This window comes from Chrysemys picta, chromosome 3 (assembly GCF_011386835.1).
Source record: "Chrysemys picta bellii isolate R12L10 chromosome 3, ASM1138683v2, whole genome shotgun sequence".
Lineage (NCBI taxonomy): Eukaryota > Metazoa > Chordata > Testudines > Emydidae > Chrysemys > Chrysemys picta.
Window position 1 is genome coordinate 169,721,394 of NC_088793.1, and position 10,507 is coordinate 169,731,900.

At 45.3% G+C, this 10,507-nt stretch overlaps 1 long non-coding RNA gene across 1 annotated transcript; it reads right to left on the reverse strand.

The window, feature by feature from the left end:
- Positions 1 to 760: 760 nt before the first annotated feature.
- Positions 761 to 6,284, reverse strand: LOC135982512 (uncharacterized). Its single transcript, XR_010599909.1, has 2 exons — positions 6,062 to 6,284; positions 761 to 3,049 (listed from the first exon to the last, which is right to left on the reverse strand). It is a non-coding gene; the product is annotated as an uncharacterized LOC135982512 (long non-coding RNA).
- Between the last annotated feature and the right edge of the window lie 4,223 nt (positions 6,285 to 10,507).

Below are 10,507 nucleotides of genomic sequence, written 5' to 3' on the forward strand. Positions count from 1 at the left end.
CATGCTAAAAGTAGCAGTGTGGGCAATGAAGTATGAGTGGCAGCACAGGCTAGCCACTGTGAACAAGCCCACCTGACCCTCTGGCTCCATATCTGGGAGGCTAGCCCCTGCTGTCACAGCCACGCTGCTATTTTTAGTGCCCTAGCTGGAGCAGACCTAGAGTCTGTCTCTCTGCACAGGCTGGGAGGCTCCATCTCAGCTGCAGTGAAGACATGCCCAATATGTTTCCCGAGCCCATAAATGGTTTCTGAATTTTACATACCATAAATGGTGGAAGCTTAAGTTCAATATTTTGTTTTACATATGTCTTTAACTGTCTTGTGTGTGTCCTAGAGTCCAATTCTACATAACTGAAGTCAATAGCTCCTAGGGGCAGGGACTTGTCCTTGCACCAGATCCCCTGCAGGTGTAATTCAGCCTAGTTCTATATTTCCACTGGAGCTATTCTGATTTATACCAGCTGAGGATCTGTCCCTCTACCTTTTACATCTTGTACTGAGTGCATTGTTGGCTCTTAATAATTACACCAATGCAATACTTATTTTTAATCCATTCTATTCTGATTATTTTGTACTTAATGTATAATTTTATGAATTACTAACCATATGATGTCTTCAAACAGCAGCAGCAAACAATGTATTTCTCATTTACAGGTAGACGGCAAAATTCAAAAAAAATTGTCCAATTTAAATTTTCATAGTTGCAGGAAATTGTGGGGCAGAGAAGGGTGACAGACAATAATTATTTAATGACTCTGAGATTCAAAAAGTTAAAGTTTTATAACCATTACAACACAAATTATCAACAGTGCATGTCAAAATTTACAAAGAAAATAGCCTTATATCAAACTTACAAATTCTCAAGCAACATTTTTCGTACTTTGCCTATCAGTAAATTTTGATGATTATTGATGGAAATAGTTTTTGTTGGTTGGCGTGTGTACGGTGACATTGATGTTTCCTGACATTTACTGATAAAAATTGAATCCTTCCAAACCTGACTATATGGGTCAGATGCTCAGCTGGTGTAGATTTGCAGAGTTCCATTGAAGTCAATGATTTATAGCAGCTCAGGAACTGGCCCCAGGGTTTTACAGTACACAGTTCAGTCTTACTATCTGCTAGTTTAGATACAGGCCTTGGCTACACTTGTGAGTTACAGCGCAATAAAGCAGCCCTGGCTCACTCCCCGTCCACACTGGCAAGGCACGTAGAGCGCTCTGACTCCGCAGCTACAGCACTGCTGGTACTCCACCTAGGCGAGTAGAATAACGTTTGCTGCACCACCGCTGGAGCGCCGCAGTGCCAGTGTGAACGAGGTGTTGCGTTACTGTGCTGTGATCAGCCTCCGGAAATGTCCCATAATCCCCTTAAGTCAAGTGGCCACTCTTGTCATTTTGCTGTGAAATCAGCTGCAGGAATGCGGAAAATGCCCTTTCAAAGCTCCGTTTCAGAGAAGCCGTCTGCTTATCAGTTCCGAGAAAAGCAAACATTTACTGTTTGCTTTGAGTGAGTGAGAGAGAGGTGCGGGGCAAAAGGGGGGTCTGAACTTACAAGACAGCATGCTGACACACTCTCAGCACCCCAAAAACCCCCACATACACACAACACACTCCCTGTCACACTCCACCCCCCCTCCATTTGAAAAGCACGTTACAGTCACTTACATGCTGGGATAGCTGCCCATAATGCACCGCTCCCAATGCCGCTGCAAGTGCCGCAAATGTGGCCACGCCAGTGTGCTTGAAACTGTCAGTGTGGACAGACTGCAGCACTTTCCCTACTGCGCTCTACAAAGGCTGGTTTAACTCACAGAGCTCTACATCTGCAAGTGTAGCCATGCCCTAATTCTAACACATAACAGTGTTAGTATTATGCTAAGGTAATATTATGAAATGAGCTGTTTATTGCATGAGAATTTCTCACTGGGTAAAAATATTAAATAAATAAAACAAAATAAAAATGCATCAACAGAGAGGGCGATAGGGGAGAAAATGTGTCTCCAAGTTAATTCATATCCTCCTGCACCTTTGGGTAATGTTGCTAAGTGCCAGTTTTCTTTAAGGTATTTTAATCTTTACCAGTGCTTTGTTAAATTACAGATAACTGAAATTCTCCATGGGACCATGCATGGGCGCACTTACTATATTACTGTAGCTATATTACTGCTGTCTGAATGTCTTAGAGCAATCAATGGTTAATGTGAGTTTTACTATACTAATACTACTGAATTTAGAAAAGTATTGTGTTCAAAGGGCAATCCTAAACGTCTTTTACTGGCATTTGCTTAATTTCCCATCTAAACTACAAACATGCTTTCCTTTTTTTCTCTCCTCTCACAACATTTGCCTCTTAGATACTCCACTTTTCTGTGACTCTCTCTCACAGCGCTGGTTCAGTTTGGGCAAAGCATAGGCATTTATGTTTTACATATATATTAATAAAATGCTAATGCAATATGCATTTATAATGGCAAAGTCCAACCTAATGAGTAATGAACCAACAAATTGAAAGTCTAATGGTGGCTACAAATGGTTTTTATTTTTTGTATGCATGAGACAGCCTGGTTAGAGAGGGAAATTTCTGTGCTTTGCAGTTAACTTTATTAATCTCCAGGTAGAAAGACACACAAATTTGTTTGGCTTTCCATGCAATATGTGCTATGGAAAGCTGAAAATCAAAAGCAGAAGTAGTGTGGTCCTTTCAGGAACTTCTAATCGATCTAAGAGCAGAGAAATCTCCCAAGAGACAATCTTGGCATCTCAAATTTTTAGAGATGGTACAAAGTTCAGGGGAAAAATTGCCACTACATTCCAGCACAAAAATTATACGCAGAGAAAAATTGATATATTTCAAGAGAAGCTTATGTTCTCTTCGTTAATTGTAGCTCATGTTCACTTTAGATAAATGACTGCTTTTTTTCTTTGACCTAATTATCATTCCTGAAAGCAGTTTCCAAACCACAACCATTTTATGGGCCTGCTGCTGTTTCTAGGGTCTTACATGAGTTTTGCTTCAGTGGGAGCAGGATCAGAGCTGATCAGGTAGTTCTGGGAAAGAGAGAGAAAATAATTCACCATTACACCCAGCACAGGGTTAAAAGATTTTAATACTATGCATGATAGAATGATTCATAGTGTAGCTTTTCCTTCCTACACTGTATGTGTGAAGTTAAATTGGCTCATTCTGGGCTCCTGGCATATCCTGACCTTGCCAGAAATCAAATTTCTGGATTTTTTTTTATTACAAACAACCTTTTTGATTGAATGTGATAGGCCAGCTATTCCCCCCACAACTATCACACTCACTCACCCTGTCCTCACGAAACTAGTTTTTATAGTATCAGACTTAAAAGCTCTGTTGCTTTGGCAAGTTTCTCTAGGATAAAGTCATCCATGCAATGAAAGGGAAAATGCCTTTCACATTACTTAGTCTTTTTTCTATAAAGCAGAAAAATGCTGTTGTTTTCAGATGCATTGGGGCAGGAGCGATCACTATGCTATTTCCCTGAAATCTGAACTTTTCCCACTTGGATCCAGTTAGTTAACTCCCTGAGAATTGCACACAAATGGTATTATGTTTACTTCTAAGCAAAAGAATGGGGTGAGGGTAGACAGTCAGACCACATCTATCTAGATTGTAGAATGTATTCAGAGAAAATCTATAGAACACAGCTTATGGTGTCAGCTGTCAGTCTGTGGAGCATCTGTCAGATGAGTACTTGCTTCATTGCAGTTGAATGTGAGTAATGCTTTCACAATATGGCAGTATGGTGCTATAGATTACAGTTGTAATGGAGCACGTCCTGAACAGCTGAGCCTGCTCTCTCTTGCTCGTTCAACAGCTAGAGTTGCTTTACTATAAGAGCTGGAGGGATTATGTACTCCAAACAGCTGTCTATAGCGCCATGGATTTATTTGGGCTAAATGAGAACTTGCTTTCTTTAGCTAAATCAAACTTTATCAGACAGCTTTACTGTTGGCAGTTAAAATCAAATGTGTTTGTTGAACAGTAAACACCTTGTTACTGTTAGGAAGGATTATATAAACAAAAGACACACAATGAAGTCCTATGCCAACTGACTTACTGTCAAAATAATATACTGCTGTTAGCAGAATTGTGTTCACTGGAGGGAAATTATGGGCCTAATAACATATCTGAAATGACAAAGGAACCCTTTTTCAACAAAGAATCTTTAAAAAGTTTAATACCTTTTGCCTTGTACAAAGGACTTAATACGCTGTATCCTAATACAAGAAGGCTATGCAATTTACCTAATTTCTTCTAACACAGGAGGCTTCAAAGCTTTAATTTCTTTACCTAATACCCAGGCATTAAGCAGATTTAGCACATTCCGCCACCTCTGAGGTATGTAAAAGCAGTTTTTGTCCAATAAAAGCCATTGTTTACAGAGAGGATACACTGTACTTATTGCAGGTTATTTAGACTGCAGGTTGTTGTGTGTTCTACCCAATTGTAGAACATTCATGAGCAAAGAAATGTTCATTGTAAACAATATCAGGGCTCGACATGAGACAAATCTGCTCCCTTTCTCGCCTCAGAAAACTGAAAGTTAAGGCAGACAGTCTATCCTACAGTCATAGCAGAAGTATCAGGGCCTGATCCAAACTCCATTAGAGTCAATGGAAAGGATCACATTGACTTCAGTGGATTTTGGGCCAGTTCCTGAAAGAGTGAGAATGTGAGTGTCCCAGCTTTGTACCACAAACAGTGCCTCCAATTCAGGAAGCATTTAAGCTGATTCAGGATATCACAGGGCCACCGTTACTACATTTTTTCATTTTATGTATGTATTTAGGGCTTGATCCACAAAAAGATTTAGGTGCCTAAGTCCAAAATGTAGATCCCCAACCCTCCCCCTGCCCAAGTTTCCACATGTAAAGTCTCCTAGGTGTCTACATTTCTGCTGGTGGGAAAGCACAAAGCCATCTGAACCCTGATACCTGGTGCCTAATTCCCTGGCAGGATCTTCATATTCAGGGTCGGCTTTAGGCACTGTGGGGTTCGATTCGAAAGAGCTGCCGCCGAAGACAGCAGCGGGACTTCGGTGGCAGCTCAATTGGCTGCTGGTGGCTTCGGCGGCACGTTGGTGGAGGGTCCTTAGGGACGTTTGGGGCCCTCTTAGGGGCGCGGGGCCTGATTCGGGGGAATCGGGTGAATCGCCCTAAAGCCAGCCCTGTTCATATTAGGTGTTCCTCCACCTATCTCATCTGTGGGGTCTGATCCAGTAGACATGTGGACAAGACACAGGAGGAGGAAGAGATGCCTCCCTTTTACCCTATAGCGCAGTGGTTAGAGCAGAGACTAGAACTCAGGTCTTTCTATAGCCTGGGTGACTTCCCTAACCAGTGTGCTATAAAGCATGTCTCTTGCTTGTGCCCTTCTCTGGCCCAAAAAATATTTAAGTATGTTAGTGGAACAGCTTCAACAGAAGAATTGAGGGAGCCCTGCCCCGCACCACTTCATAGTCCTGTGGTTAGGGGCCTCTCCACTGAGACATGGTTCAAGTTCCTGCTCTGAATCAGGAACTCCCACATCCTGGCTATGTGCTCTAGCCACTGGACTACATGGTAAAAGCGGGGCCTTACATTCCTTCTCAGTTTCCTTTTTTTTATTTATTTTGCAAAGCAGGGCTGACCTGGCTTAACTGCATAATTCCAGGAGAGCTTTCATGGCTGTGAATCCCAAGCAGGTGGAGGCACCTCCTGTTAGGTGCCTGACTCCTAAGAGCATTTATGCCACACCCCTCGCCTCAGCCTTTCCTACTAGCTAGTTTAGGCAGCTCCCTGCTCATCATGCTGGCTTTTATGAGTCCCATTCTTAGACACCCAATTCTTCCCATGCATCATATAGGGACCTGGGCGCTTAACTCAGGGTTGTAAATTCCACTAGGTGGGAGGGTGCCTAAAAGTTAGGCCTTGCAATGCAGCGCCTCAGTCTTCTTTGTAGATCTGGCCCCTAGAGTTTTACAAGCTCAAAGCATTTCATATTATTTTACTACAAAATACATAATTTACAATATTGATCCTTTAATCACTTACTTGGGAGGTTCAATCCATATAATATCAAAATCCACTTGACAACCCTGGCAGGAGCTTCCCTCACAAAACCCAATGGCTCTTTCAATCCTAGCTTCATCAAACTTCCTCTATGAGATGGGCGTTGCAACATCTGGAAGGTCAACAAATTTGGGCAGTGCTGGACCAAAGGGAGTAAATGAGTTCTGGAGTAAAGGACCCTTCAAGGAAAACTTTGATGAAAGGTTAAAAGATGCACAGAGTCTTGAGAAAATGTCCTGGGATTTGTATAACTATACATTTTGGAGGGTCAGTGACATGCATCTTTAAGCATTTTCCAAAGCATATTCATTACTGCACATGTGTTTCGTACTTTGGTACATGCAAGTCTGTTACATTTCCTGATGGAGCACATTTGGCAGCTTTAAAATATGAATTTTTAACCACATCTTATAGATCCTTCTGACTTAGGACCAACTCCTGTTAAAATCAATGTGAATCCTTTCACTGACTGCTCAGTAAGCGATGCATCAGGCCCTTACTGTGCTAGTTGCTTGCAATGCTTTCACCTAGCAATGCTTCTGCTCTCTTGCTTTTTTCTCTCTAAGAGCCTGAGTTAGTATTTTTCTATGGATGTACATACCACTGTCGTCATATATGCACTCTCCAAGTTGCCTGCGGGCTGCATGCATGGCATGTTGTTAATCTTTTTGAACATCAGAAATAAATGGCCATGTAGTAGCCTATGATGTTGTCAGTCATGCATTAAAATTTGCATTTTGAGTATATGAATATAAAGAATCCATTTGTGACTAGAAAGATTTCCTGTGGCATTTACATTATGCCTTGGGCCCTTTGAGAGGGAAGCCAGTGCACCTGTGACTGTCCAGCTGAACCCCAATTAGGCTTAAGAGAAGGCACCTGGGCTGTAGAGGGAGCCAGGGCCAGTACAAGGATATTTTGCACCCCAGGCAAAACTTCCACCTTGCGCCCCTCCTCCCCTGCCCCTCCCCCCGGAGCATCGCTTATAATAAGCTTTCAAAAATGAATACTGCATAATGTGGCATTGTTCATTAGAATTAATACACGTTCGGCTTGAAAATGTATTAATTTCATGATTTAGTCTACATATTTAATGAATATAAATGGCCTTGGGTCTCCTGCACGTGGCTAGAGTCCCTCCTGCCCCCCGCTCCCCCATGGATCTGGAAAGGGCTGTTTTGGGGATCAGAGCACAGAGCTGGGGGTCGGGATCTGGCTTCTATTCTCCACCCTGGCACCAACTCACTGGATGACTTCAGGCAAGTTACTTCCCCGTTCTGGGCTTCAGCTCCCCCCAGCGCTAAGGTGTGAAATGGTTCCTTGCTCCTGGGCTGGAAAGTGCAATGCAGGCGGGAGGGGGTGTCTGAAAGCCTGACTTCCCCACTGGTGTGAGGCGAGGACAGAGTTCCAGCCTCCGTGATGACCGTCCTGGGGTTGCTTTACTCTGCCCCACGCCAATCGCTGCTGAAGCCCCTTACTCAGAGAGCTCTGGCCCAAGGCAGAGGCATCAGTGTCATTCTGGGCCTGATTTTCAGAGATGCTGAGCACCTGCGGTTCCTCCGATGTCTGTGGGAACTCCAGGGTTCTCAGTACTTCTGAAACTCAGGGCAATTTATTTTGAATGTTTGGCCAGGACTGAGCCTGCAAAGGCAGGTCCATATACACCCCTCAATCCACAGCAGATCTCCCATCAATAACAATACAATCAGGAGAATGATGAGGGGCAGTTGGCCCAATGCTGGGAGTGGGGAGGATATGGCCCTAATGTGGTCACTAAACTACTACCTAGTAAAGTTACTGGTGCATTTGCTGTCATTCAGTGGGAGAACAAAAATCTCTTGGGCGCTGCAGCCTGCCCAGGGTTCAGCTGCACTTAACCTGAGTTGCTCGCACACTTGCAGTGGTTGTGCACCACGCAACTGGTCACCCATGTTACATGAAACTCTGGCTCTGATGGTGTGGTAATTAGACTTAACAGTTACTGCCGCATTTCCTAGAACCGTTGTCCCAGGCTGGCTGCAGACGCAGGCGGACAGAACTGTGTCGGCTAGACGCCCATCACCTTTGGTAGATTTTCCTTGTAGTCATAACGGCTCAAGACAGCTGTGTTTCTTCACTGAAAACTTGCAGTGTGCTGCCCCTGAATCCCAGATTAATACCTTGTGTGGGCAGGTGCAGAGCTCAGGGCTTGAAGGCCTCTGGTCTAATGATCTGAGTCAGCGCAGAACTGGGAGCCTCGATCTCCTGTGTTCAAAGCCTGACTCCAACAATGACTCCCCGGGTGACCTTGGGCAAGTCACATCCCTGTTCTCTGCCTCGGTTTTCCCAAAAATGGGGTTCTATTTACCTGCTCCACAGGGCTGCAGGGATGGATGGGGATGAAGCTTTGGAAGGTGGCACAAGCTGAGGACGGTTACACTTTTGCAGCTCTTTAATCCTGTATCCTCTGGCCGGGCCATGATCCACCCTCGCAGGTGGACCGGTGGCCATGGTCTCCTCTTCCTTCCTCCCCACCCCCCCCCCCCCGCCGCTGCATTGCTGTCAATAGGGTCAGCTGCAGATGGGCTGATGTCACCCGCTCCGATCTGCAGCTGGCAGCCCTTGGGCAGCAGCCGCTGCTGTGGCAGGAGGTCCAGGACTGCCAGAGTTGGAGGGAGTGGGCTAGGGAGCGATGCAGCAGCCCGGGGGCTCAGGGAGGAGGCGGCTCTGGGCTGGCAAGGTGGGAGCAGGCGGCAGTGATGTGGGGTCCGCGGTTGCAGAGGATGCCCACAGAGGTAGGTGCTAACATGGCTGCGAGCGGCCCGTCTCCTCTCCGGGACCAATAGTGTAAAAAAAAATTGGGGGCACCACTTTTTGGTGCCCCCAAATATTGGCGCCCTAGGCGGCCGCCTAGTTCGCCTAGTGGTTACACCAGCCCTGGAGGGAGCAAATGATCTGATGAGTCAGACAGTGGTTTGGGGGCTGCCTGTGACTCAGAGAGAGAGAGAGAGAGTAAGTAAGAAGGAAAAGCTGGCAGGAGCTGCATGAGAGAGAGATGAGATTGCTGAGTGTGGAGGGAAGCAGGAACAAAACTGTTGGTGAGATCTGACCAATGCCAAGGACCTCTGGTGAGTGGAAGGCTTGGGAAGTAGCCCTTAGGTAAAGGGGAAGATCCAGTTTGGTCAGGGAAGCTGAGTCTGGAAGCCAGAGGGTTGTTGCGGGAGAGTAGGTTCCTCCTGAGCAGGGGTAGGACTCACAGGTAGGGAAGCCTGGGGACTGGAATAACTGCAGGAGTGGGGGAGTCCTCTGGCAAGGATCTGAACCAAGAGCTGTTGGAAGAGGTTAGGGTTAAAGTGTTTGTCCTGGAAGGATGTTCCTTGAGCACGTGTAGGGCTCCCAGGCAAAGAGGCCTGGAGAGTGGAACCCTGTGGGAAGCTGTTTTGTGGGAGACCTGACTTGAGGGGGCTGTATGAGTCAGGAGACTGGTCACTCTCAGGTGGGTGACCTGGAGAGTGGGGCCCTGGATGGGGCAAAAGTAACTGAGAACACAGTGCAGTTATTGACTCTTGAGGGGGTGACTTGGAAGTGATGTCCCCGGAAAAGCACTGTACTGTCATATGTTTACTGAGGGAATTTGGAGATTGTTTTTTACTACAGGGTTTTGGGAAATTATTGCACTGTTGTATATGAACAAATTAAGCCCAAAGGGGGGCTTTGTATCAGACACTGAGAGACTGTGCTCCTTTCATGGCTGGAAGAAAGTTGAAATATAGGCAGATGTACATGTTGTGCTGAGGCCTGCTTCCAGAGGGCACCCCAGCCAGGGCTGGCCCCCCATCTCCATCTTGTTCTGAGCAAATGCTGAGGAAAAGATTCCTGGATACTTAGATGTGCTGCTACAGCAGATTTCAGGGTAAAACCTGTGTCATAGAGAACTGGAAAATGTTATCATCCTGCTGTGTTAAGCGGAGAACAGCTAGGGGAAATATTTAGGTGTTCTCTGGCATGCTGTGTGGAGTGACTCACAACAGTGAGTGCCAGCCTCAGGGTAGACTGTCAAGAAGCAGGGCAGAGACCACAAGCTGGTTATGTTCTGTAATTAGATTTCACCAATTGAGTAACAAGTGTGACCTCCTAAAGCACTGCAACAGTCTTACCATGGAGTCACAGACAGTTCCCTTGTGCATTCCAGTCTATCTTGCCACCCAGACCAACTGGACTTAGTGATAGTTGATTGCTATACACTAAAGATCACAAAGTACTCGGGTTGCTCCCAGTCCCAAGACACCAGTCACTTACCCCAGGTCAATTTGTTACCTTAGATCTCTCACCAAAGACAATTCTTTTAGCCAATCCTGTAGCAAACAAACTAAAGATTGTATTAACTAAGAAAAGAAATTAGTTATTGCAGAGTTAAAGCAAGCAAACTTATATACTCAAGTTACAGTC